We start from the raw sequence: 25,810 nt of genomic DNA on the forward strand, positions 1-25,810 counted from the left end.
TAAAAGGTAATGTTTTTTGTTAATTTCTCTCTTGCCTCTATCTCTCTCGGTCTCTTTTCTCCCCCTCCCCCCACCCCATCAGCCCTAGGTCATCTTTAGTTCCTTTTGTCTCGGCTTATCTCCTAGTAGTAAAGCAAGTGCCATGTGCTCTGTGACTGTTTCTTTGTTTTAAATTTTTCCAATAAAACTTTGTGAAGCACCAAGTTGTTTTCAACGCATTCTTGGACTCCTGACAGAACCTGCGGATTTGAAAATAACAGGATCCGACACACCCAATGAAGTACTTGCAACATTAATGTTCCATAACTTTGGTGACATGGCAACCAATTTTTGCACACAAGCTCCCACAAACCCCAATGAGCTAGTGACTAGTCTGTCTGCCACCTCCCACCCAATTGTAAAGTCATTTACCCTTGCTTACAATAGCTAAGCATTTTGTTTTGAGTTGTAAAAATGTTTTTTTTAATAAAAGCCTGTTATTTATGGTCTGGGTTTCGCCAGGCAATTAATCTTTAATTTCTGGAGTTTTCCAGATGGGAGTGACACAATGGTCAATCCTGACCTTGGGTGCTGTCTGTGTGGTGTTTGTGTGGGCCTGACACTGTGTGGTGTCAGGTGATCTGGTTTCTTCCCACATGCAGGTTAATTGGCTGCTGTAAATTCTCCCTCATGTGTAGGTGAGTGGTAGAACCTGGGGGTGGTTGAGAATGTGGGGAGAATATTTTTTTAAAGAAAGGGATTAATGCAGGTTTAGTGTAAACATTGTAGGTGGTTAATGTTCACCGTGGACTCAGGAGGTCAAAGTGACACTTTTTTTGTGCTGCATCTTCCTTTGACTCCATGATAAACCTATATGATTGGCTTAATGATTTGGGAGATGTATCACCTAGTACAATATTTTTATATACCATACTCCCAAACTTTGTCAAAATTGGGGTGCTGGTCATGCATTTCTGATTTCTGATCCAGGATTTCTGTATGCATGTCAACCAACTACATTGCACATTGATGCAAAATTCTGCCATGTGTGCATGCTTGTTCCTGAAGTTCTGAAGCAGACCTTGACCAGAGGGTTGAGATGTGCTTTGACATAAGCTAAGGGTCCATTTCTGCTGTCAATGTCGTCCAAAGCAAAGATCTTTTTTTTCAGACAGGTTGCTTCCTTGGTTATCATCTTGACAGATTTCCCCTCTCACTCTGGATCATCACCCCACCCCTCCAAATGCCATTTTAGTCATTCCCACTTCTTGCAATGCAGGAGATTGTCAAGGCCTTTACTGCACACAAAACCTTGCACTGAATGCATGTTAGGATGTTGGCACCTTGTGCAATACTGGCAGTGTGCTCTGATGTCCAGTTCTTATGGTTAGGCCAATATCTGTATTGTGTTAAGGTGTGGATTCTCTGTTAGTATTTGTTTCACTGTAGCAAGTAGAAAATAATTGATCTGTATGTTTTTGGGTTTTACACCTGAAACTGTGAAATTAGTCAGTGAGCACACGATAACTGTTTGATAGAACCCAACAGTAAGTCACCAGTGTTACTGCTTACCTGTTGCATACTATTCTCTGTGAGCAGAGAAGTACGGTGGAGATGCAAGAGACTGCAGATGTTGGAATCTGGACAAATTCAACAGTGGATTTCCAAATGCTTTGTCCCGCCACATCCATGTCATCCTTTTTGCCCCTCCACACTAATTCCATTTGCTTTCATTAGGACCTCATCCTTCTATGCCTTGCCTATTCTAAGCAAATAGCCCATGGGAAAGCTACTTGTTTTGTAACTTGCTTCTTGGATAAGGGAGGAGGGATCCGTTGGGAAAGACATTAAGATCCTTTATTTTGATTTATTTTATTATTTTGTTTTTGCCTTCCTCTTCAAAACACCTAGGTCACAATTCCCAACATGGCAGTAATGATAAGTTGCGAGTTGCTTGTTGGAAATTGCACCCCAGTGGATTGCTCCCTCATACTTGTGATTTCAGGCTGACCATTAGCTTATCGATGATAGTAAATAAGAGGCAATAAGTGGCCCAGTCTCCTGAATTTGGAAAGCCTGTGGATGACTGAAAATGTCACTAGGTTCCACAGCTTTGCACATACTGTAGTTGGCTTGGAAAATGAAATTAACACTATTTGAAAAGGCAAACAATACAAAGACTGAAATTAAAAACTTTGCTAATACATAGACTCTTGACCAAGATGTCTGACTGTAGCCTTGATATATTTAGCTGTCTTTTGTAGGGTAACAGTACATGGATTTCTGGTGCCAAGAATGGAAGGGGGGGTGGTGGGGGGGAATGATTTTTCACCTTTTGAAAATGTCTTTGGTTAGCACAGATGCCTTCAAACTACGCAACTTGCTTTCAGTACATTGATTTTGTACTGAACAGTTGGCCGCTTGGTTCAACAGAGTTGACACATTCAGCATCTTTCCCATTAATATGAGAAAGTAAGAATACTGGAAGGTTTCTTGGTTCTGACCAGTGCAGATTGGTACTCTTGTCTCGCGTTCTACCCACCTCCATGAAGGCAAATCTTGAAGGCAAAAGTCCTCTTGTTACTACAATCAGGCAGGAGGTACAGGAGCCTGAAGACCCACACTCAATGATTCAGAAACAGCTTCTTCCCCTCTGCCATCAGATTTCTGAAAGGCCTATGAACACTGTCTCATTATTCCTTTGCACGGTAGTGTAGTGGTTAGTGTAATGTTTTACAGCGCCAGCAAACCAGGTTCAATTCTGGCCACTGTCTGTAAGGAGTTTGTACGTTCTCCCCGTGTCTGCATGGGTTTCCTCCGGGTGCTCTGGTTTCCTCCCACATTCCAAAGACGTACAGGGTAGGAAGTTGTGGGCATGCTATGTTGGCGCCGGAAGCGTGATGACACTTGCGGGCTGCCCCCAGAACACTCTATGCAAAAAGATGCATTTCACTGTTTCAATGTACATGTGACTAATAAAGAAATCTTATCTTATTTTTGTAATTTATAGATTTCTTTGCACTGTACCTCTGCCACAAAACAACAAATTTGATGTCACACGTCAGTGATAATAAACCTGATTCTGATTGTCTGCCGTGTTTCCACATCTGTGAAATCCTATCTTTGTTCATCCACTGAAGATGATCTTAAATGTCAATTCCATTCCAATCTCAGCCATGAGGATAAGAAGCAGCAGGAAGCAATTCCATGATCAACATTCTGTGGAAATCTAGATGGTTTTATTGGCTCTCTGCCCTGAGTTCCAGTTTTGCGGTACAACCTGGAGTGTTCCGATCCAATGATCATTCAAGATTGTGTTCACTTTGCAGTGTTTGCATTCTTAGAAGAATATCCCTACCTGCTTTAATTCTGGACAATGCCTGGAAGAAAGGGTGGTTTCTGGGAGATTTGAGACAATCACTAGCTAAATCCACCCTGGGGTACAGGGAGAGAGGTGAGGGGCAGTGATTCCCTAAGCTTTCTGGTGTATCCTTTGTGGGCACATGGATGTGGTTAGACCTCGACATTTTTGATCCTTGCTCAACATGACTGCTGTAGGGGTGTTAGGAAATTTTTTTTTTATTTATACAGCACGGTAACAGGCCCTTCCAGCCCAACAAGCTCGTTTCGCCCAATTACACCCATGTTAACCTACCCGTACATGTTTGGAATGTGGGAGGAAACTGGAGCACCCGGAAGAAACCCACGCAGACACGGGGAGAACGTACAAACTCCTTACAGACAGCGAAGGGAATTGAACCTGAGTTGCTGGCACTGTAATAGCGTTACACTAACCGCTATGCTACTGTGGCGCCCATGTGAACCTCTGCCAAGAGCAGTCACCGGTACCGCATTCTAGGTTCATACATGTGGCCCAATGTTGGCCCTATATTCCATCTCTAATTATGATGGAGCCAAACTAGCCAAGTAAAATGGCTAGTTTTGTGTCTTTTGTCAAGTTTCCTTCTCCAAACTGTAAGCTTGTTAGGTGATTGTCACTTTTACTGGCACTTAGTTTTTATTTCCTTTGGAAATGGAACTAACTTCAAATACCATTTTTTGAAAACTTAAATTCATGTTCCCTGGATTATTTGTTTAGGCCTCCAGTAATAAACCCCCCACACCATCATACCTCTCCTGTCAGATTCCTCCTCCTTCAGCCCTTTTGCCTCCTCTACCCATCACCTCTCAGCTTATTACATCTTCTCCCCCTCCCTCACCCACCCACCTACCTTCCCCCTCTCACCTGAACTCACCTCTCACCTGCCTGTGTGTACTCCCTCTCCCCCCACTTTCTCATTCTGGCTTCTCCCCTCTTCCTTTCCAGTCCTGTTGAAGGGTCTTGGCCTGAAACGTTGACTGTTTATTTCCCTCTATGGATGCTGCCTGACCTGCTGAGTTCCTCCAGCATTTTTTGTGTATTGCTCCAGATTCCAGCATCTGCAGAATTTCTTGTCTCCTCTATGCTAGATGAAGTGGTTATGAATTGTTGTATTGTGGCAGATTATACTGGTTATGTTGTGGATGAATTCTCATTGGTTGTTTCCCAATTGAATGACTACTGCACCATCCAGATCCCTGCAGATAATCCCTACTCCCAGGAGCAACTCTATATGTGGGTAATACATCCTACTTGATTAGTAAGGCCTGAAACCCATATGCTGAAGTGGGAACAGCTGTGTGCAGCACAGCTGGATAATATGAAACTTTCCCACCTCAGTTCACACACAAGAGTTGGGAGTGTTGCATCTTTTGTCTAATAATTTTCATGGATATACCCAAAGGAACTGGTTATGCATTAACTGGAAGTACACATTGTGGTGTAATTCAGCAGGCTGGTGGAGATCGATACTGGGCTCTTGAAGAAGTGTGTTTGCTGAGCTGCACTATGTTTTGTGTCCTTCACACGGTCTTGGCCCTCACTATCTGTGATCTCCTCCAGCCTTCCAACTCTTGATCTCTCTGCTTGAATTCTTGCTTTTTGACCATGACAATGTTTACTGATTCTATCAATGGCAACGATTCTTCCACCTGCCTTGGCCTTGAGCTCCAGAATTCCCTCCCTAAATCTCTCCTTTTTAAGATGCTCTATAAAATCTATCTCCTGAGCCAAGCTTGTGAATACCTGCCCTGAGGTCTCTGCCTCAAATTTTTGTTTATTTGATTCTCTTTTTATATTAAAGGTATGACATATGACAATTCACAGCAGTGAATATTTTTTAATATTCCCAATAATCCTCCTTCAGGGCAATGTGGGCCTGCTGCTGCTTGAACAAGGTTGATGGAATTAATCTAGGAAAATTCTATCCAGTGTCTTTCAAGGTTGCAGGTTGTCCCAGAGAACTTTTTCAGCTGATGGGCTTCAGGTTAAATGCAAAATTTTGGGATAGAGGAGAGTCTGTCACTGTGTTAATGAATTTGGGTGTGGTGGATGGGGGAGAACCAGGATGTTGCTCATCCATGTGTGTTTGAACCAGTTGAATGCAATGGATCACAGTTTGTCTTGTGTGCGGCTGGCCACTGCTTTTTGCTCGCTTCAGAGCACATGGTGGGCAGTCCCGGAACTGTCCTCAAAGGTGGGAAGTTCCTTGATTGGGGCGAAGGGACCATTGGCCCCCATCCCAGAGGAGATTGAGGTGATGGTCGGGAGCTCCTGCTCAAGTCTGTGGAGCAGGGTTGCACAGTTATTGTGTGGTGAAGGAGCACAGTTCAGTTGCCTTATTTTTGGACGGATATGCTTGTATTGAAGGGTTGTCCTGTGAGGAAAGGTTGGGCCTGTGAGATGGAATTTAGAAGGCCGAGGTGATCTTATTGAAACATTAGATTCTAAGGGGCTTGAAAAAGCTTCTTGGCATTTACCTCGTCTTTGGGTGGGGGTTGGACATTGCCTTGGAATAAGAGGTTGTCCATTTTTGACAGATGACAAGGAGTGACTTCTGACAGGGTTATGAACCTTTGGAATTCTCTATCCCAGAGAGCTGTGGAGGCAGAATCGTCGAATATGTTCGAGACTGAGCTAACAAGAGTTCTGGATGATGGGGCAACCTCGGTGTCTGGGAATAGGCAGGAGAGTGAAGTGAAGGCCGTGATCATACTGTCGTAGAGTAGGTTCAAGGGGCTGTACCCTCTATTCTTGCTCCTATTTTCTTTCTGTTTGTCCCAGAGAACTTTGCAGCAGATGGGCTTCAATTTAAATGCTGAATGACTTTGCTTTGTGCAAATTGGCTTCCTTTTCCATGACAATGACGCTTGATTTCAAAACAGCCGTTGGTCGTAATGTGCTTTCTAATGTCCTGAAAGGCAAATCAGTTTCACCAGGCATTTGTTCAGAGAGTGAGATCAAAATGGCCACAGAAGGCATATATCCTGTACACTATAGTCAAAGACTATCAAGATCATAGCTAATTCAATGCATTCTGCTGAGATGCATAAGAAGTATGCAGTGCCAAGTGGTTTTGCCTCCTGTGTGCACTACAGCACAGTGTTATCACAGTAGATAGTATCCCGCTGGTTTTGGGTGTGTTGACTTGTTCTTTACTTCCCCATTCCCAGTCATTAATAGAATTAATTGGCAACTCGTGACTCTTTAAGCCTTTGTCTTCATCTTTCTTCGCAGTTCATGTTGAAAGAAAATCTCAACAGGCTACTGGAAGATATGTCCTGTTTTTTGATTTTCAATATTATTATGAGCAAGTGATTCGAAATTCAATTTCTGAAATTGGAGTTCAGCCCATTCCCAGTGGACAGCTACTGCTACAGATAGCTTGCTGGCAATTGTGTTTAATGTTAAGAGTCCTATTTTTGGGGTAGGGACAGAAACAATTCTCACACTGCCAGTGGTTATTTTAAATGTACTCTAATCTCCTCAGCACAAAATTGACTCACTGCCCTTGTGCTAGTGTACACTAGGAATCCATTCTCAGCAAACACACAGGGCTCCACGATAATTCAAGATGTGATGGGAAACTGGGCTTACAGACTGAAATAATGTGAGATTAACTCCCTTCTCCTGATGCTATGATCTCTGGCCCCATTAGGGTAAAGGGCCAGCCTTGCTTCCTCTTCAGCAGTCAGGGAGAACTTGTCCATCTGGGATTAGTCTCAATTTAATGGTTAAGCTGCCGTGAATCATTTGAGTTCTGGGGATGACCCCAGCACCGTAAAGACATTTTCTCCTGTTTGGCTTGTCCTCGAGAATCAAACACTTTTGTGTGGGACTAGTGTCTCATGAGCTCCGCTGCAGTGACACCTGATGAAGGACATTATTTAACCTGTTGGATTGCTTTCAACAATCCAGCAGCATTGATACGGCCACCTGGAGTTGTGTAAACATTATTGGATTCAATTTTGCACTTTACCATCATGGGATATGAACTCCCGGTTCTGGGAACTGCCCTGTCTAGTATGGAGGGGCTGAATGGTAGCCCAAGCTGTAAGTTGCATCACATGTTAGAATGTGAATGCACTATGGCATTCAACTTAATGCACAGGTAGTGGTTGAATATGAAGAATATCATTTTAAGGGAAAGCCAGATAATTGGAACTGGGTAGAATTTAACAGAGATGGGTTCAGATAAGTTGGGATGGATGAAGTGAAGATGAAAGTGCTGGAATCCAGAGCAAGAAAGAACACTAGAAGAACTTGGAAAGTCAAGCAGCATCTGTGGGGGCAAAAGGTATAAGTTGATGTTTCTGGTCATGACTCTCAATTAAGACTGAGAGGGAACGGGAAAAGTTGCCATTATATGGTATGGAGGGGGTGGGATGGAGGCAGGTAGGTGGGGAACCAGATGGGATGATTAACAGGTGGAACAAGGTGGGGCTGGGAATAGGAGGTGGGACAGAGGCCTGTGGGGTCCGGGGAGGGAATGATGGGCAGATGCAAGCAAATGGGGAGTAGAGGGATGAAGAAAACTCAGTGTGTGTGGGAGGAGAACACTTGGGGTGTAGGTTACCTGCAACAGGGAAAACTCAACATTCTTGCCACTGGGTTGCAAGCCACCCAACTGGAATGAGGTGCTTTTCCAATTTGTGTTTGGCCTCTCTGTAGAATGGGCGGTCCACTGGTATGAATATTGGATTTCCCAATGTGCTACATGGCCACTCTCTGCCTTGGCTACTTTCTGTACTGATGCATTCCAGGGCCCCACATACTGTCTGCTTAAAGAAATCTTGCCTTGCTCCTGCAGGATTTATTCTAAACCGATGAACCCTCATTAAATTCTCAACCAATGAAAATAATCTTCCCTATTTGCCATTCATACTTTTAAAACATCCTCATGGCTTTTGTTTTGCTCTAGTCTGAACTGTCCCAGTTTCTCCAATTATTTTGGCGCAACCAGTCAGTCCCATGGCAGTAAAGCTGGTAGAGCCATTACCTCATTGGCTTCAGTGACCTAGGTTCAATCCTGGCTGTGCAGACTCCACACAGACTGTGCCTGTTCTCCCTGTGACTGGGTGGGTTTCCTCCCACAACCCAGAGATGCGTGGGTAGGTAGATTAATTAGCCACAGGAAATATTCTAAGTGCTGGAATGTGGGGAGAATAAAAGCAGATTAATGTAAATAGGTTGATGGTCAGTGGGCTGATGGGCCTGTTTCCATGCTGTATGACTCTGATTATTTTAACCAATAAAACCTTGATTTGAATATAAAAAGCAGTCTCCACTAAGACACTTGACACCTCTACATGTCCTGGTGTATCTGATAAAACTACTCCAGAGGAGTGGCTGCTACTTAAAATGGTGCAATTAATAATTTTAAATTTATTCTTCTTCTGGGAGCTGGGTATTGCTGGCAAGCCCAGCATTTATTGCCCATCCCTTACTGCCCTTGAACTGTGTGGGATATTTCAGTCAACCATAATGACGAGGCCAGAAACGCACAAATCAAGGTAAAAAAAAGCAGATTTCCTCCCCTGAAGTGAACGAGATATTTTTAACAACCGTCCAGTAGTTTTGTGGCTGCTATGATTAATGATCAGTTTTAAAATTCCATATTACTAACTCGATTGATCGAGCACCTTCACTCCATCCGCCGCAACAGCCAGGACCTCCTGGTGGCCACCCACTTCAGTTCCACATTCCACTCCCATACTGACACGCCTATCCACAGCCTCCTCTACTGCCACGTTGAGGCCAGACGCAGGTTGGAGGAGCAACACCTCGTATTCCGCCTTGGGATTCTCCAACCTGATGGCCTCAACATCGATTTCTCTAACTTCTGGTAACTCCACCCCTTTTTCTCTCCTCCCCCACTCCTTGTCTTCCCTTATTCCTGCGGCTCTCTTCCCCCTGACCTGCCTATCTCCTCTCCTCCCCTCCTCCATCCTTTAGTTCATGGTCCACTGCCCTTTCCTACCAGATTCCTCCTCCTTCAGCCCTTTTGCCTCTTCTACCTATCACCTCTCAGCTTCTTGCATCTTCCCCCACCCACCTACCTTCCCCCCTCACCTGGACTCGCCTATCACCTGCCTGTGTGTGCTCCTCCCCCTCCCCCCATCTTATTCTGGCTTCTGCCTTCTTCCTTTCCAGTCCTGATGAAGGGTCTTGGCCGGAAACGTCGACTGTTTATTTCCCTCCGTGGATGCTGCCTGACCTGCTGAGTTCCTCCAGCACTTTTTGTGTGTTGCTCCGGATTCCAGCATCTGCAGAATTTCTTGTGTCTCCATGTTACTAACTCAGTTTAAATTCCACAGCTGTCACATTGTGCTTTGGTCTCTGGGTTGTTGGTCTAGGCCCTGGGTTACATATCTGAAGACCTAGTTCCTGCGCCACTGTGGAAGGAAGGATTCCTGTTCCATACATGGCAAAACTGATCAGACCCCACACCCAAATGAATGCAAGTATGCCATCTTGCAGCACACATTTCCCATTGTACCCCTGAACCAGGTATGTTGGCCACAGTAGGCTTAGTGTTATTTTTTCTGAGTTCCTTTAACATTTAGTTTTATGTTAAAATTCTTAAAAATGGGCAGTTTTCCGGTCATCTTGTGGTGCACTGTGAAAGAAACAATAAACTTTCTCCAGGAAGCAGTAAATTTTGCTCTACTGTTGACTCATGGTACTTTTATACCTGTTTTATTAATATCCATTAGATGCAATTTCCCCACGTAGTAACCACCAGCGTGGGGATCTTCCCAGGGGTATCGTCTGATAAATGTGCTTCAGGAAATGGCTGTGGTGGGTTTGCAGCCCAGTTCCTCGGTGCAATTGTACTTTCTGCCAGAAAAGATCCAAGAGCACATTAGGACAAGTGCACCGAAAACACAGACTTGTCAAGCCCCTCACATCTTCTGGACTGCTTCCCCTTCTTGTGTATTCTGGTTGAGGCATTGTAGATATCTGCTGAAATTGCTGGCACAGCCCCCCACTCTCATAGACTCGTTAGAAATTTGGAGTCTTATTGTTTTCCCTCATTACTTCACCCTCTCTCACTAAAGAGGAAGATTGTGTTGAACGCATATTCAACTTTATTCCACCTATCCCAGAAAGTATACGAATCTGACCTGTCAGTGTGTATAGAGTTATGAAGACCGCTTTTGTTTGACTGTACCAAGCAAACCATTCAGTTTTACAGGGAACTGCAACCAAGCTCCAGCCTGCCGTCCACAAGTATTCACTTTACAGCCAGGTTTATTGGACCGCAGTCAGAGCAGGAATCCTGGCTCATTTTCTACACTCCCCACCTTGCCTCTGCTGTTCCTAATCATGTCAACTGCTCCCCACGATTATCCAGCCCAAAATTAGCTGATGGCAGAAGCTACTTGGACTGAGTGGTTCATTGCTATACAGAAGAAGTACAGCATAACTCGCCAAATATCTTTACTATGAATATTCTTTTCCTGGCAATTAGTTGAGCAAATGCCAATTATTACACCTGCATGAAATCTGAAATGAGGAACACCAGTCACACTCAGAGCAGTCATCAGTTGTAGTCGGACTGAAGAGTTTAAAACACCCGATGGCACTTTGCATTCAGAAAGAGGTGGGAGGGGTGGGGGAGGAAAAAGTTGAACTGCATTTACAAAGGAAAGCAAAAATGAATCATGCCCCCACATAAAAGTTTGTCTTTTTTAATACAGTCATGTAAAAATAGGAGAGGGAAGGGAGCTGTAATGGCAGGACAGTTGGAGATGAGCAGTCATATGATCAAACTACCAGGAATTGAAGTTGGGAAATTGACGCTGGCCCAAGTCCCAATGTTCCCAAACCATGACAAACTGTGCATGACCATGAAGCATTGGGCAGTGAAATGCCCAAGTCATTGGGTCAGGAATCTCCTTTCTTCCAGAGCTGTTGAGGGAGGAATCTGCAGTTGACAAGCTACAAACATCTGTGTGCTTGTCTCCAATAATGTTGGTTTCCTTGATGGCAAAGCTCGATTTATAAAATAGAATCAATGCACACCCCATTGTGATCATTCACTGTCTTGACAAACCACTTTTTTAAAAAAAACATTTCCTTTCATTAACCACTATTGTAAAGTGAAAGAACAGGAGAGGAGAAATCAAGTAAATGGGGAAAGGCATCACTTGTCAGTGTTTAATTGAATGGCTTTACTTGGTTCAGTGGTTAACAAAGCTTCCTTGCAAAGATTTTCCTCAGAGTAAAGAGGGTTGTACTGCAGTACCTGCCAGTCCTTTGCCTATCATCCCTGGTAAGCTTGCTGGTCCTGCCTCTGTTCTTTTTATCGTGCGATGTTGATATGAACTGGGACCCAGAATTTCCCTGTCCTGTTTTTTGTTTTGGGGACAGGGGGTGTATAGGGAAAATTTAGGTTCTTGCAGCACATGTGGAAAGGCCACTGCAACAGATAGGAACAGATGTTGCAAGGTTCTCCATTACTCACTTGGGCAGTGTGAAATGACTGTGCTGCCTATTGTTTCAGGAGCCAAATCTATTGAAATTAATCTCATCAGTATGATGTCCTCAGTGATGACTGTGGAGCTTGCATATTTCATTCAATGTGTTCAGGTGACAGAGATTTCCTGCCAGATTAGTTGACTGAGTCAGGCTGGGAGTGTTGCTATTGAAGTAAAACCCTGGTGAGGGATCTGAAACTGTACCAAGCCACAATGGCTGGAATATCTTGGTGAACTTTGTGTGGGAAGAGTTAGTCCCATCTTGGTTACTATGAGCACCCAGGATGTCAGGAAAGCAGCCCTGGATCCTACTCCTAATTGCCAATCAGCAATTGATTTTCAGAAAAAGAGAGAGATGAGGGCCAGAAGGAGTCTGATGTGCCCCACCACCCCTTGGCACATAGCTCTCAGTTCATACATAGAAAGGTCACTTGATATGATGTCCAGAGGATTATTGTTGGCCATGGAATAAAATTGCAGCAAGAGCAAAGAAAAGTGACAGGCAATGGAAAAGGTAACCTCAACAGATCCGGCAGGAAATGTGTCACTTGGACACGTTGAGAGTGGAGCTTGTATATTTTGTTCATCGTTGAGAAGCTCTAAATCAGATACTTCATCAAGGTGAGAGAACACTTCACAGGAGCTTTGCAAAGTACTTGCTCCCATATAATCGACTCTTGGGGACAAGAGGGGTTGTTGGGGAGGTGGACCTGTGTTGAATGTCCCTTGGTTTAACAGCATAACATGGCAGTAGTAAAGTAGAGGGAAAGGTCTTGTTAGTATACCTGACACAGCATTATATGGACCTAGAAGGTGAAGGGAATCAAGGACTGTAAGTGTTGGGTGAAACTGGAGTCTGCAGTTCAGATGGTTATGAACTGCTGGTGCCAGATGACTGCCATGTTTATGCTGGAGCTTCCAGGAATGGGGGTTAACATGGGCAATTCTATGAGTAACCAGTGAGTAACAAACACCAGTGCCTTCATTGCAAGGTTTGTTTTTATACCAATGTCGCTATTGGTACACTGGTACCTTGCTTGATGCTTGGGGTGCATTCCCAGGAATAAAAGCCATTGTAGAGGTGGATGAATGTTACTGGCAATGCCACCATGCCAATAGCCTAGTCTAAATTCCTGGCCCTCCTGACACTTTCCCTGAAATGAATTGCCCCTTCTCTCAATGTGGAGACATTGCCTGTGAAAGCCACAGTAACGTGTTGAATGGCCAGCAAACCTCTCGGCTTGTTGCCATGGAGATATCTCTGGGCTGGGGAGAACTGTAGGCAGCCAAGCTAAGAGTGGGGAGGAACGGCAGCTTCCTTGACCCTCAGCAGGAGGTGACGATGGGGACTGTAGGATCTGGACGGACGGTCAACATGTGGAGCAGGGACTGGCAGTCCCCAGTGATGGCCCACACTTGTCACGCCAGCCCTGAGCCCTGCACCTCTGCTCTGAGTGACCAGTCCCAGCCTGTCCAACATCAGCCCCCACTGGCTGCCTCTCTACAACAACTGTTGGCTGATTCATTAGCTGGGGAGGGCAGGAGTTCCTGACACCAACGTTTCTGGTATAGCACTTGAGGGCAGGGAGAGGCAACAAGTGCCTGACAGAGCAGTGCACAGCATGAGGGAATGTTTTTGACATGCCTGTGAGTGTTCACACTGGAGAACCAACAATGCTATAAACAAATCGGTACTCTATGGTAGCAGTGGGTGAGGTATCAATGTACTGAAGATGGGCTGCTTGGGCTGGGGGCAATGGGAAGAGGAATGTACTGTATGTGATAAAACCTCAATGTCTATATACAACAGAAAATGCTGTTTAAAAACTCAGCAGGTCCAGCAGTATCTGTGAAAAGAGAAATAAAGTTAACGTTTCAAGTCCAAGACTCTTTGACCTGAAAGGTTAACTCTGTCTCTCTCTCTCCACAGATGCTGTTGGACATGCTGAGTGCTTCCAGCATTTTATTTGTATCTGATTTCCAGCATCTACAGTAAATTTTTATACTTTCATTGTTATCACATCATAAATGCCAATGAACTGTAAAAATCGTATATGAAACACTAGAGGGTTTTTAACAATCTGATAAAACGTTATAAATTGCTTTAGCATCTTAATAACTACCAGCAGAGATACTTGGGAGCATTTTATTTGAAAATGTGAGGTTATTTTTTATCAGTATTAAATTATGGAGTCATTACAGCACAGAAGGAGACCTTTGGTTGGTTGAGTTCATGCTATGTGTCTATAGCTAGAACTTCAGGGAGATCTCTGGCACTCTCAAGGGCCTGGGAAACATTTGAATGATGGAGGTGTGCATGCAATTCATTGAAATGACCAATGGACGTAGATGTCGAAAAATTCTGCAGTTGTGCAGGGATTGAGCACAGGAGGTGGTAACTTAGTTCATTGTGCAAGTGCCAACTCTTTGATAAACCTATCCATTTAATTACACTTCTCTGCTCTTTCCCCATAGCTTCCAAATGTTCCCCCTTGAACTATTTATCCATTCCTCTTGTTACTATTTAATCAACTTTCTCCACCTTTTAGGCAGACTAGATCATAATGACTTGGTGCTGTTCTTTTTTTAAACAGTTCCTCAAATTACCAATGATTTTTCATATCTCCTTAAGACTTCGGAGGATGTTCAGTCCATCATATCTATGCCAGCTCAAAGAGCAATTCAATTCCCCCAGCTAATATTCTCTGTAACTTAATCTATAGAACCATAGAACACTACAGCACAGAAAACAGGCCATTCAGCCCTTCTAGTCTGTGCTGAAACGTTATTCCGCTAGTCCCATTTACCTGCACCCAGTCCATAACCCTCCAGACCTCTCCCATCCATGTATCTATCCAATTTATTCTGAAAACTTAAGAGTGAGCCCGCATTTACTACATCAGATGGCAGCCCGTTCCACACTCCCACCACTCTCTGAGTGAAGAAGTTCCCCCCTAATGTTCCCCCTAAACCTTTCCCCTTTCACCCTAAAGCCATGTCCTCTCGTACTTATCTCTCCTAACCTAGGTGGAAAGAGCTTACTCACATTAACTCTGTCTATACCCCTCATAATTTTGTAAACCTCTATCAAATCTCCCCTCATTCTTCTGCGCTCCAAGGAATGAAGTCCTAACCTGTTCAATCTTTCCCTGTAACTCAACTCCTGAAGACCCGGCAACATTCTAGTAAATCTCCACTGCACTCTTTCAATGTTACTGATATCCTTCCTATAGTTAGGTGACCAGAACTGCACACAATTCTCCAAATTTGGCCTCACTAATGTCTTATACAACTTCACCATAACATCCCAACTCCTATACTCAATACTTTGATTTATGAATGCCAGGATGCCAAATGCCTTCTTTACAACCCTGTCTACCTGTGACGCCACTTTCAGGGAATTATGTATCTGAACTCCCAGATCCCTTTGTTCCTCCGCACTCCTCAGTGCCCTACCATTTACTGTGTGTGTCCTATCTTGATTTGTCCTTCCAAAATGCAACACCTCACACTTGTCTGCATTAAATTCCATCTGCCATTTTCTGGCCCATTTTTCCAGTTGGTCCAGATCCCTCTGCAAGCTTTGAAAGCCTTCCTCGCTGTCCACAACACCTCCAATCTTAGTGTCATCAGCAAACTTGCTGATCCAATTTACCACATTAGCATCTAGATCATTGATATAGACAACAAACAACAATGGCCCCAGCACAGATCCCTGAGGCACACCACTAGTCACAGGCCTCCAGTCTGAGAAACAATCATCCACTACTACTCTCCGTCTTGTCCCACACAGCCAATTTCGAATCCAGTTTACAACCTTTCCATGGATACCTAGTGTCTGAACCTTCTGAACTAACCTTCCATGTGGGACCTTGTCAAAGGCCTTACTAAAGTCCATTTATACAACATCCACAGCCTTTCCTTCATCTACTTTCTTGGTAACCTCCTCAAAAAACTCTGCAAGATTCATTAAACACGATCTACCACACACAAAGCCATGCTGACTATCCTTAATCAGCCCTTGATTGTCCAAATACTTGTATATCTGATCTCTCAGAACACCTTCCAATAATTTACCTACTACTGATGTCAGGCTCACTGGCCTGTAATTACCTGGTTTACTTTTAGATCCTTTTTTAAACAACGGAACAACATGAGCTACCCTCCAGTCCTCCGGCACTGCACCCATGGCTAAGGACATTTTAAATATATCGGCCAGGGCCCCTGCAATTTCTACACTAGTCTCTCTCAATGTTCGAGGAAATCTCCCCAGATTCCCATCAGTTCTACCTACACAAGGGGTAACTTACAGTGGCCAACTAACCTACCAATCCACACGCCTTCAGGAAGTGGAAGGAAACCAATGCACCTGGAAGCAACGTGTGCCGTCACAAGGAGAGCGTGCAAACTCCACACAGACAACACTGGAGCTGTGAGGCAGCAGCTCTGTTGGCTGTGCCTCCGTGTTGCACTAAAGCTCGGTCTCCTGGTTACTGATCTTGCTTGTTTTTCCATATTTAGCCTTGTTAAAACCAGTCAAGAATTTTGACATGTCTGTTGGTTCTGGTAAGTGCATTTCATGCCTTGCCAGTTAAATTTAGTAACCCACCATGAATAGCCAGCAATGGAAGTAGAAATGGCATTTAAAAATAGGAAAATGCTGGAAATATTCAGGTAGTCAGGCAGCATCTGTGAAGAGAGGGAGAAGCAGAGTAAACATTTTGGTTTTTTTCCAGCATTTTATTTTTTGCCTAATGCTTCAGGTCAATGACCTTACATTAGATACCAGATGACCATTCTAATGAAGAACCATTGACCTGAAACTTTAACCCTGTTTACCTCTCTTCACAGATGCTGCCTGATCTACAAAGCATTTTGCTTTTCAGATATCAGATTTCCAGTATCTGCAAGTTTTTACTTCTCAACAATTAGAAACAGTGCGTGACTGAAATTCTGTGAGACACAGATGAAAACAGCGGTTTGGGGACTCCTGTTCCTAATTCAGAATAAATTATTCCTAAAACCTGTAACAAAGTTTACACTCTGGCTACCAATCTGCTTCTTAAATCTCCCTACTAATATTCCAAGACCAAGTGTGCTTGTGATGTCCAATGTGGAATGTCAAAAGCAATTTAATTTAAAGAGTTATTTGGGGTTATTTTCTTGTACTTGTGAGACAAATTGCATTTAGTTTATTTTAAAATCCAATCCAGAGCATGGCTGTTGAACAGGATCGGTTTTGATTAATCTGTCAAGCCATCTGCATGTCTTCTGAAGGGCCACTTTTTTCAAACATGGAAAGCAACTGGGATTTGTTTGGGGTTTACTGCGAAAGCCCAGAGAGTTAATTGTGATTTTTAAATTAGCTTGTTGCTTTTTTATATTTTGTCGCTGTTGATTTTTTTTCTGTTGGAGAACGTTGGTGCTAATCAACTTTTGAGATGTTTTGAGACTGTGTAGTTTAGGCTTGGTCAAACTCGATCTGATTGCCATATGCACAAGTACATGCATGCACAGGCGCAATGAAAAACTTACCTGAAGCAGCATCACGGGCTCATAGCATCATATAAGAAGCATTCAGAAGAAAAACAAATTAAACACTATTTTTACAAAGAACACGATTAGAACAAAAACCACAGTCCGTTTTAGTGCAAAGTGAACAGAGTGGTCATAGTGTTGCTACACTGTAGTGATTAAAACTGTGCCAGTTGGTTCAAGAACTGAGTGGTTGAAGGGAGGTCACTGTTCTTGAACCTGGTGGTGTGGGACTTAAGGCTTCTGTACCTCCTGCCTGACGGTAGCTGCGAAAAGATGGTATGGCCCGGATGGTAGGAATCTTTGATTGATGGATGCCTTCTTGAGGTAGCGCTTCCTGTAGATACTACTGATCGTGGGAACTACAGGATGGACTCTTGGTTGCATTTGGATGAGCTATACCCAGGGATCTCTCGAGTACTCCAGTGCTGGGGGAGAGGAACTTGCTGGGAGTTAAAGGCCCTGCACCATGAGAACACAGAGCCCAACACTAATGCCCAGTGGCAGTTTACTGAAGATGAAACAATGCATTTATTTAGAGATATCAAGGAAGTAGTGGGAGTGAAGAGGTTTGTTTATGTTATGACCAATATTGTAGAGTAGGGGTTTTTACAGCAATGGCTAAAATGTCACAGTATAGAAAAGATATTATACATTGAAATAATTATTTTTTGCATTGAAAACTGCAGTGTTCTCTCATGGGTCATTTAATTCTCACAAGCCTACTGACCATATTTTCTTGTCTGATATAGGCATTAGAATGGACTAAGCGTTTTGTGACTTGGCACAGTACTGTGGCGAACTGAAATAAACATTCAGTGATTTTTGGCCTGAGAGAGTTCTACTCCATTGGAGATTTCCTGTTCAGAGGTCACATCCATTTCTTGAGAGCAGAATGGCTTGAACTGCATGGCCACTTTCATACTTTTAAATCATTCCAATAAGTTACAATGTGGAGTAACAAATGGACATTAAAAATAAGTGATGTAATATATCTGGTTTGGGCAAGTTTGTGGTTGGATGAGTAGAGAGCAAACTGCAGGGGTGGCTGAGATGGAGGCAAGCAATGAAGGGATATGCAGAGAGTGAGGCCAGAGACCCTGGGAATGGGAGGGGTCGGGTGGTCCAGCCCATTGCGGTGGAGGCCCAATGTTGTGACAGGTGCAACTTCTGCAGTGCTGCAATTTGGATAGGGCCTTAATTGGCAGTTAATAAATGCAGGCAGGTGCCACAGTCCTTCAGTGCAAATGGATGGATGCTGTTCAGCATTTTTGCCTGCAGCATTTATTAGAGTTGAAGACAGTTTGTCATGTTCCCCAGTTTTGCATTTGCTTGTATTGCTGAGTTTTGCAACATTGGAGTCACTACCAGTGCTAGCTTGCATTTCTATTTAACTCGGTGTAAAGGGTATTAGCTTTCATAATCCTCTTTTGTGTGGTACTGTTGTCTATTTTAGGTGGTGTTACCACTGAGAATGTGAGTAAGATCCATCTGCTGTTTCACCATTATTCATTTGTTTATGCTTAAGTGTTAATATTTTCTTGCATTACAGCAGTAACTGCACTTCAGAAAGAATTTTGATTGAAAAACAAGTTGGAACATCCTGTGGCGGTGAGAGGCAGAACATAAATGTAAGTACTTTTCATTCTTTTGCTCTTTCAATGTATAGATGTTTTAATTAACTATGGGGGGGGGGGGAGATTGCAGGTAATCAAAGAGCTCAGTAAATCACCAGCTGCACTATATCGTAAAGTGTAATTGGAGGAAAAGTCCCTTTTCCAAGTGGAATTTTGCCCACACATGAATAACCAATATCATTGTCTCTTGCTATTTGATCACATATATAATAACGATGCATTTGCCAAAAGAGATATTTTGACTCTTTTTTTGCCATCTTGGTCAGTCATTCTTAACCTTCTCTGTTCCAAGAACAGTGCCCTAACATTTTCATTCTATCCTGATGACTGCATTTCCTCATGATTTGGCATTCGGGTAAACCTTATCAACACTTTCCACACTGGCATCTCTCTCCTAATTGTGCTCCAGTTCCTGTTTGTTGCTTTAGCCTCTTTTTAGCTTTTGAGGGCCTGGAAGTTTGGATAGCTTTGTTTCAACACTCTTGCTTCATTGGGAGATAAAACTAGGCCCTAGGATTGATCAACATGAGCTCCATTGTGAACAAAGTTTATTGCCTTATGCACAAGTGCATGTGTGCACAGGTGCAATGAAAAACTTAAAGCAGCATCGCAGGCACAAAGCATCAGATGCACAGCATTCGCAATAAAACATAATTTATGTTTAAATAATCCAAGAGAGAACACAATTAGAACAAAAAGAAACAAATTCCATTGTGGTCAAAGTGTTGCTAAACTGTAGTGATTAGGGTTGTGCTGGTTGGTTCAAGAACAGAATGGTTGAAGAGAAGTAGCTGTTCTTGAACCTGGTGTTGTGGGACTTCAGGCTTCTGTACCTCCTGGCCGACAGTAGCTGCAAGATGGTGCCATGGCCATGATGGTGGGGATCTTTGATGGATGTTACTGCCTTGAGGTAGTGCTGCATGTACATATTACTGACAGCAGGGAGGGATGTGCTAATGATGCATTGGGCTGTCCACTAATCTTTGCAGCTTGGGTTCCTGCACATTCAGACCATGATGCAACAAACCATAAACTCTCAGACATGGTGGTACAGTAATGCCTCAACTCCAGGGACCAAGGGTCAATCCTGACCTTTGGTGCCGTCTGTGTGGAATTTGCATGTTCTCCCTTTTGATTATGTGGGCTTTCACTGGAGGTTCTGGACTCCATCATAAATACTGGTAGTTTAATTAGCTGCAGTAAATAACCTCTTGGTGCAGGTAAGTGGAAAATGGATCAATGAGCAGTTGATGGACATGTGTGAGGATGAATAAATTGTTAGGTTAAAGTGGAACGGCACCAATGGGATTGCTCTGCTGGAAGCCAGCATGGACCTGATGGGCTGAATGACTGTTCAAGTGCTGTTATCATTATGTTGGCACCTTGCCTGCACCCAAGCAGCTTGTCACTGGGCAGAATGAAAACTAGGCCAAGATTTTGGGTTGTTGCTTTCAATGTAGAATGGGATTGCAGCAAAAATTTGGGATAGAAGCAGGAGGAAAAAAATGTGACACTGTCTCCAAGACAGGGTTACCAGCTCTGATTTGGGCCCATTCCAGGAGGTTTCATTGCATAATCCTCCCTGTCATATCAAATATCACCAGGTTGCCTAGAAATTAAGTTCTTATTCTTACAACTAAGGGTCAAAATTGTTCCAAGGAAGTGAAGAAAAAAGCATTTTTATATTTAGCATGTTCCATTTTAGCAGGAAGAATAAGTAGGCCACATGCTCCTTGTAAAATCAATCTAAATGGGGCCGAGGAATGGTGATCTGGGTTCATTGAGATCATTGAAAATAGTGAATGCAGCTTAATGAGGCCATGAAATGAAAAATACAAGGCACAGCGTTAACTTCTGACAAAAAGTATTGGAAAAAGCCGTGATGTTGGATTGAACTCTGTAGGATCTGTTTGGGCCTGTACTGCGGTAAACAATTCTGGGCTCCATCAGAGAAGGTGCATTTGACTAGAAATTGGACGGCATAATGTGAGCAACTGTTTCTGGGTAAAGTAGTGCTAATTGTGAAAATGGACCAGTACTTCAATGTGCAATCATCTTGCCTCATCAGACCCTCCTGGGTATGCACCTGATGTCACCACTATTCATGCACATTTCTTCCTGTTCCGATGCTAATTGTTCAGAACTACACACTCCAACTGTGGTGGAATTGTCTCAGTCGAGCTAAGCAAATAGAGTTTGTTGCTTTTCCCAGTATTTAAAGGGATGCTCTTCTGACAGTGAGAAATATGATTGAGTGGCCCCAGAACTGACGTCAGGCTGCTCGAGCATCTTCCAAAGTGCACAGAGTGTGCTTAAAAAAAGAGTGCTTAAAACAAATAAGAGTGCCTTCTCTTGTACTTGCTGACATATTTAGTTTGGTGGTGACACAGATGGTGTTCCATTATTGGAGGAGTTGGTGTAGCAAGGACTGGCCACTTAGGGTGGGTTGGGGATCTCTGCACAGAAGGCAGAGTCTACTCCCACAGGGTCTTCAGGAACAGTGGATCTTACCAGATCCCTCAAAAGATTCATGTATTCCCAGACTCTGATTTTCCAAGCTGCCACCACTGAGATGGGCCATGTTCTTCAGGAAGATCTTGTGCTCTGACTGCTCTTTTGTAAAGAACCAAAGAATTGGGACCAGATATAGGCCATTCAGCCCTCAAACCTGGTCTGCCATTCAGTAAGAACATGGCTTTGTCTCCACAGCACTCTAAGGTAGACTAGAGATTCTTTCCTTGTCTCTGACTGAAATGGGTGACCCCCTCATTCTGAATCCATGTCCCCTTGTCCAAGACACTCCTTGAAATCTCTTGGCATGCATCTTGTTAATCTTCCTCCAGAATCATTTTGTTTCTCTGCAAGGATGCCCCTCATTCTTTTGACCACCGTTGACTGAAGGCCCAACCTGCTCAACCTAATTTCATATAACAACCCCTTCGTCCCAAAACTCAAACTATTGAATCTTCTCTGAATTGCCTCCAATGCAAGTAAAATGACCTAAATTGTGCACAATACTTTGGGATCTGGTCTTTCCCATGCCCTGTACCATTGTAACAAGACTTCCCTTATTTTTATGTTCCATCTCTTTTATAATGAAAGCCAGTGTACTATTTGTCATCCAGATTGCTTGCTAATGTTGTGTTCAATACATGAGGATAGTTGGATCAGCAAATGGGATTAGTGTGGATTACATGAGGACAGTGTGGATTACATGAGGACAGCAAATGGGATTAGTGTGGATGGGTTGGGGTGGTGGGGGGGGGGCATTGGATGTGGTGGGCCGAAGGGTCTGTTTCTGTATTGTACAACTCTGACTCAATGACAGTCTATAGTCTTGCTAATGCTTGCTAATGTTGTGTTCAATACATGAGGATAGTTGGATCAGCAAATGGGATTAGTGTGGATTACATGAGGACAGTGTGGATTACATGAGGACAGCAAATGGGATTAGTGTGGATGGGTTGGGGTGGTGGGGGGGGGGCATTGGATGTGGTGGGCCGAAGGGTCTGTTTCTGTATTGTACAACTCTGACTCAATGACAGTCTATAGTCTTCACAGGGATCAAGTTCATATTGATTTAATTTCCTTGCCACGAGATCTTTCCAAGCAGCCACAGCTATTTTCTGCCACCTTCTCCCAATTTGCTGCCTACTGGTGTATCAGAGGTCGCCAAGCCGTGTAATTTAAAGTTGCCAGCCCCCATTGTGGGAGTTGGACCTGTGTCTTGGATCATTGGTCTGGGAGCTCCAAGGTGCTGGCCCAGAAAGTGAACTGATGCACCATCTTATCTTCTGCACAAGAATTATCCTGGATGGAGCTGTTTAAGAAAATAGATTGAGAAGAGCTATTAGAGGTCTTCAAAATTATGTAAGGGTTTGAGTTGAGCCAAAAGGTGGGGTTTCCAGAGTCAAGCCTAAGTAAGAACTATGAGCATTATTGAAACAACAACAAAGAATTCATGGGAAGCTCCTTCACCCAGAGAGTGGTTAGAATGTGGAAATCTCCTCCCTGGGGAGTACTTGAGATGAATAGCAAAGATGCGTTCAAGAAGAAAGTAGATAAACTCTGGAAGAAGAAAGAGGTGGAATGATATCTTGTTGGGGTTTCCTGTTGATGTGTGGCAGGATGCTCACGCAGAGCATAAACACTTGGCATGGGGCTGGCCTGCCAACAAGTATTTTGCAATACCTCATACTGCTCCATTGATATTTGTTCTGAGATGCTTCAGGACGGCCTCCAATTAATCTTTAATTCTGAGAAACTCCAGAACAGTCTTGGACTTCTGGCAGCTCTAATCTAAAGTCGCTCTGTGCAAATACATAATTGAGAGGCGCACAACGATGCTCCATGGCGGTGAAAAGAAGAATAGTGGCCTTAGAAAATTCTCAGTGGGTCTACTACAGCTGGTCACTTCTCTTGTCTCGGTCCCTTTTTGGTTTCATCACACAGTAGATCTATTCTGATGCTTTATGATAAGATTCTTATCTGATGGTAAAGATGCATTGCAGAGAATAAAGCCAATCTCATGTTGGTGTTTGGCATGTGCACCAGAATTTCCCTTTTGCGAGAATACCGCCAGAAGTTAGCTGGAGAACAAATTTCGACATATCTGCCACATGTTTCATTCCCAATGACTGTGGATAAATAATCCCAGAGGTGGGTGTGGGGGTAGTGATTCCAGTCCTGGGCATGAGGGAGTGGGTGAAGATTCCACCCATGGAAGCAAGAGGAGTGAGGAGGTGGTTTTCATCATCAATTGCTGTTTTTTTTCCATTTGGGGATTGTCAGCCAGTTGACTTCAGGAGAATATTAATTATCACTTTCCCCCAAACTAAACTTGAAGTATTTGACCTCATTATAACATTAAGAAAATTGCCTTCAGCTGTTTCCCTTGCATTGGTCCACATCCTTCCATTGCCCCTCCACGTCCCTCTCCCCTCCTCCACTCACAGGCTAAGGAAAATACCATTCGCAGGAGAATAACAGAGCAAGGGCAAGTAGGGGAAGGGGCTGGGGCAAGACTAGTTGTGAAGACATTGTGTGCAAGAGATGGGAAGGAGTGAAGATTAAGAGCCATTGAAAGGAGGTGGGAGTGACGGGTTGGGATGGGAGAAAGGGAAGAGGAGCTGGTGGACTTGGTGTGTCCTGCAATCACTTGGTGAGTGAGTTCCCCAAGAGGAAGCAGTAGAGGCTACCTCATTAAATATATTTAAGACACAGTTGGATTTTTGCGTAGGAGTGGGATTAAGGGTTATGGGGAAAAGGCAGGTAGGTGGAGCTGAGTCCACGGCCAGATCAGCCGTGATTTAAATGAATAGCTGAGTAGACTTGACGGGCCAGATGGCCTACTTCTGCTCCTATTTCTTATGTTCTGATGAACCATGGAGTTGTTCTGTGTGTGTGTATATGATATGTATGTATATATACATACAGTATATGTATGTGTGTATCAATCATACTTCAAACCTCTAATGAGTTACTTAAACTTGAAGTGCAAATACATGCTGCACACATGAGCTACAGGATCAATGATGACCATCGTATTTTGGTTGGACAAAAAAGTGCAGTTCAATGAAGGGCTTCCCTTTCCCACTTCAAGGACTGTACCACCCTTTCACTGCCCCTTGTGCTTTGACCTCTGAGCTCTGTTTGCTGTTTTGCCAGTGTGCAGTACCAATCTCGTTTTGCTGGTGTATGAGTCCTGTGATACATGAAAGCGTTTCTGCTTTTCCTCTCCCCACCCCACAATAGAGATGACAGCTTGGCCCATGGGGGATTTTTATCACAATACTGTACGCTGTTGTTTGCTCGGTTTCAGCTGAGAGTGAAGACCTTGCTTGAGGCAGTCGACGAGATGATGATTACTGCCAGCCTGGTCTTGCCCCTCCCCTTCCCTTTCCCAAGCTCTCTGCAGAGATTAGACCTCTTGTACTGAACCATTTCAGCCCATGCAATGTCCCCGAGCCTCAATCACGGGCATTGCAAGGAGCTTGCACGATTTAATCCCCGTTACAGCAGCTCCTTCACGTTTGAAAGGGGCCCCGGTGTCCAAGTGTCACAGTTCAGGATGTTGAAAGGTTTGATGTTAGTGGGACTGCAGCCAGAAACGTAGGCAGCTCTCTGATCCTGCTCCTCCAATCAAAACTTGGTCTGAACCATTGCCAAATTTTTCAACATATTTGCCATAAAATGGTATGGTGGAGAGGGCATTGTTCCAATTAAGTTTGTAGTAATACAGATCAAATCATCAATGGACACAGCAGCCGTTCATTAACCTGTGTGAAGTATCGAGCAGTGAGGGAAACATTATCATGTAATTATAGACATGCATTGGTGCTGGATGTCATTCAGTTCTTTCATTTATCTGATGTTTTTTCTCCCTCAAATCTTTTATCCAACTTAACATGGTAAGCTTTGGTTAAACTCAACAATCATTCTACCACATCCGGTCACTGGTCTGTACCAAAGACATCTGTAAGAGTCGTGGAGCATTACACTATAGGAGGCCACTCTGGTCACTGGCTGCCAGGAGAACAACTGGGTCATTCAATTTCCAAAGGCAAATCATATCCTTCATGAACCAAAACAACCTTCATGAAGTATTCTTTTGAAGTGACATTGGAATCGACTAAGGAAATGCAGTTGATGCAGTATATGTGGACTTCCAAAAGGCATTTTGTATAGTGTAACATAAAAGGCTGGTTACTGAGATTGAAAGTTGTAGAATAAAAGCAGCTGCAACAGCGTGGATAGAAAATTGGCTAAGTTATGGGAACAGTAGTAATTGTTTGGCA

At 43.6% G+C, this 25,810-nt stretch overlaps 1 protein-coding gene across 17 annotated transcripts in view; it reads left to right on the forward strand.

The window, feature by feature from the left end:
* The window catches only part of nrcama (neuronal cell adhesion molecule a), a 370,822-nt gene that overhangs the window by 39,613 nt on the left and 305,399 nt on the right, over nucleotides 1-25,810 (forward strand). For 15 of the 17 annotated variants that reach the window (XM_052029796.1, XM_052029800.1, XM_052029805.1 and 12 more), the window contains one exon: nucleotides 18,929-19,007. The exons of 1 other annotated variant lie outside the window; for it this stretch is intronic. The gene's annotated coding sequence lies outside the window, so the exon portion shown is untranslated. Of the gene's footprint in view, nucleotides 1-18,621; nucleotides 18,784-18,928; nucleotides 19,008-25,810 lie in introns of those variants that run through there. One more of the 17 variants, XM_052029801.1, reaches the window with a different exon arrangement.

This window comes from Pristis pectinata, chromosome 15 (assembly GCF_009764475.1).
Source record: "Pristis pectinata isolate sPriPec2 chromosome 15, sPriPec2.1.pri, whole genome shotgun sequence".
In the NCBI taxonomy this organism is placed as follows: Eukaryota; Metazoa; Chordata; class Chondrichthyes; order Rhinopristiformes; family Pristidae; genus Pristis; species Pristis pectinata.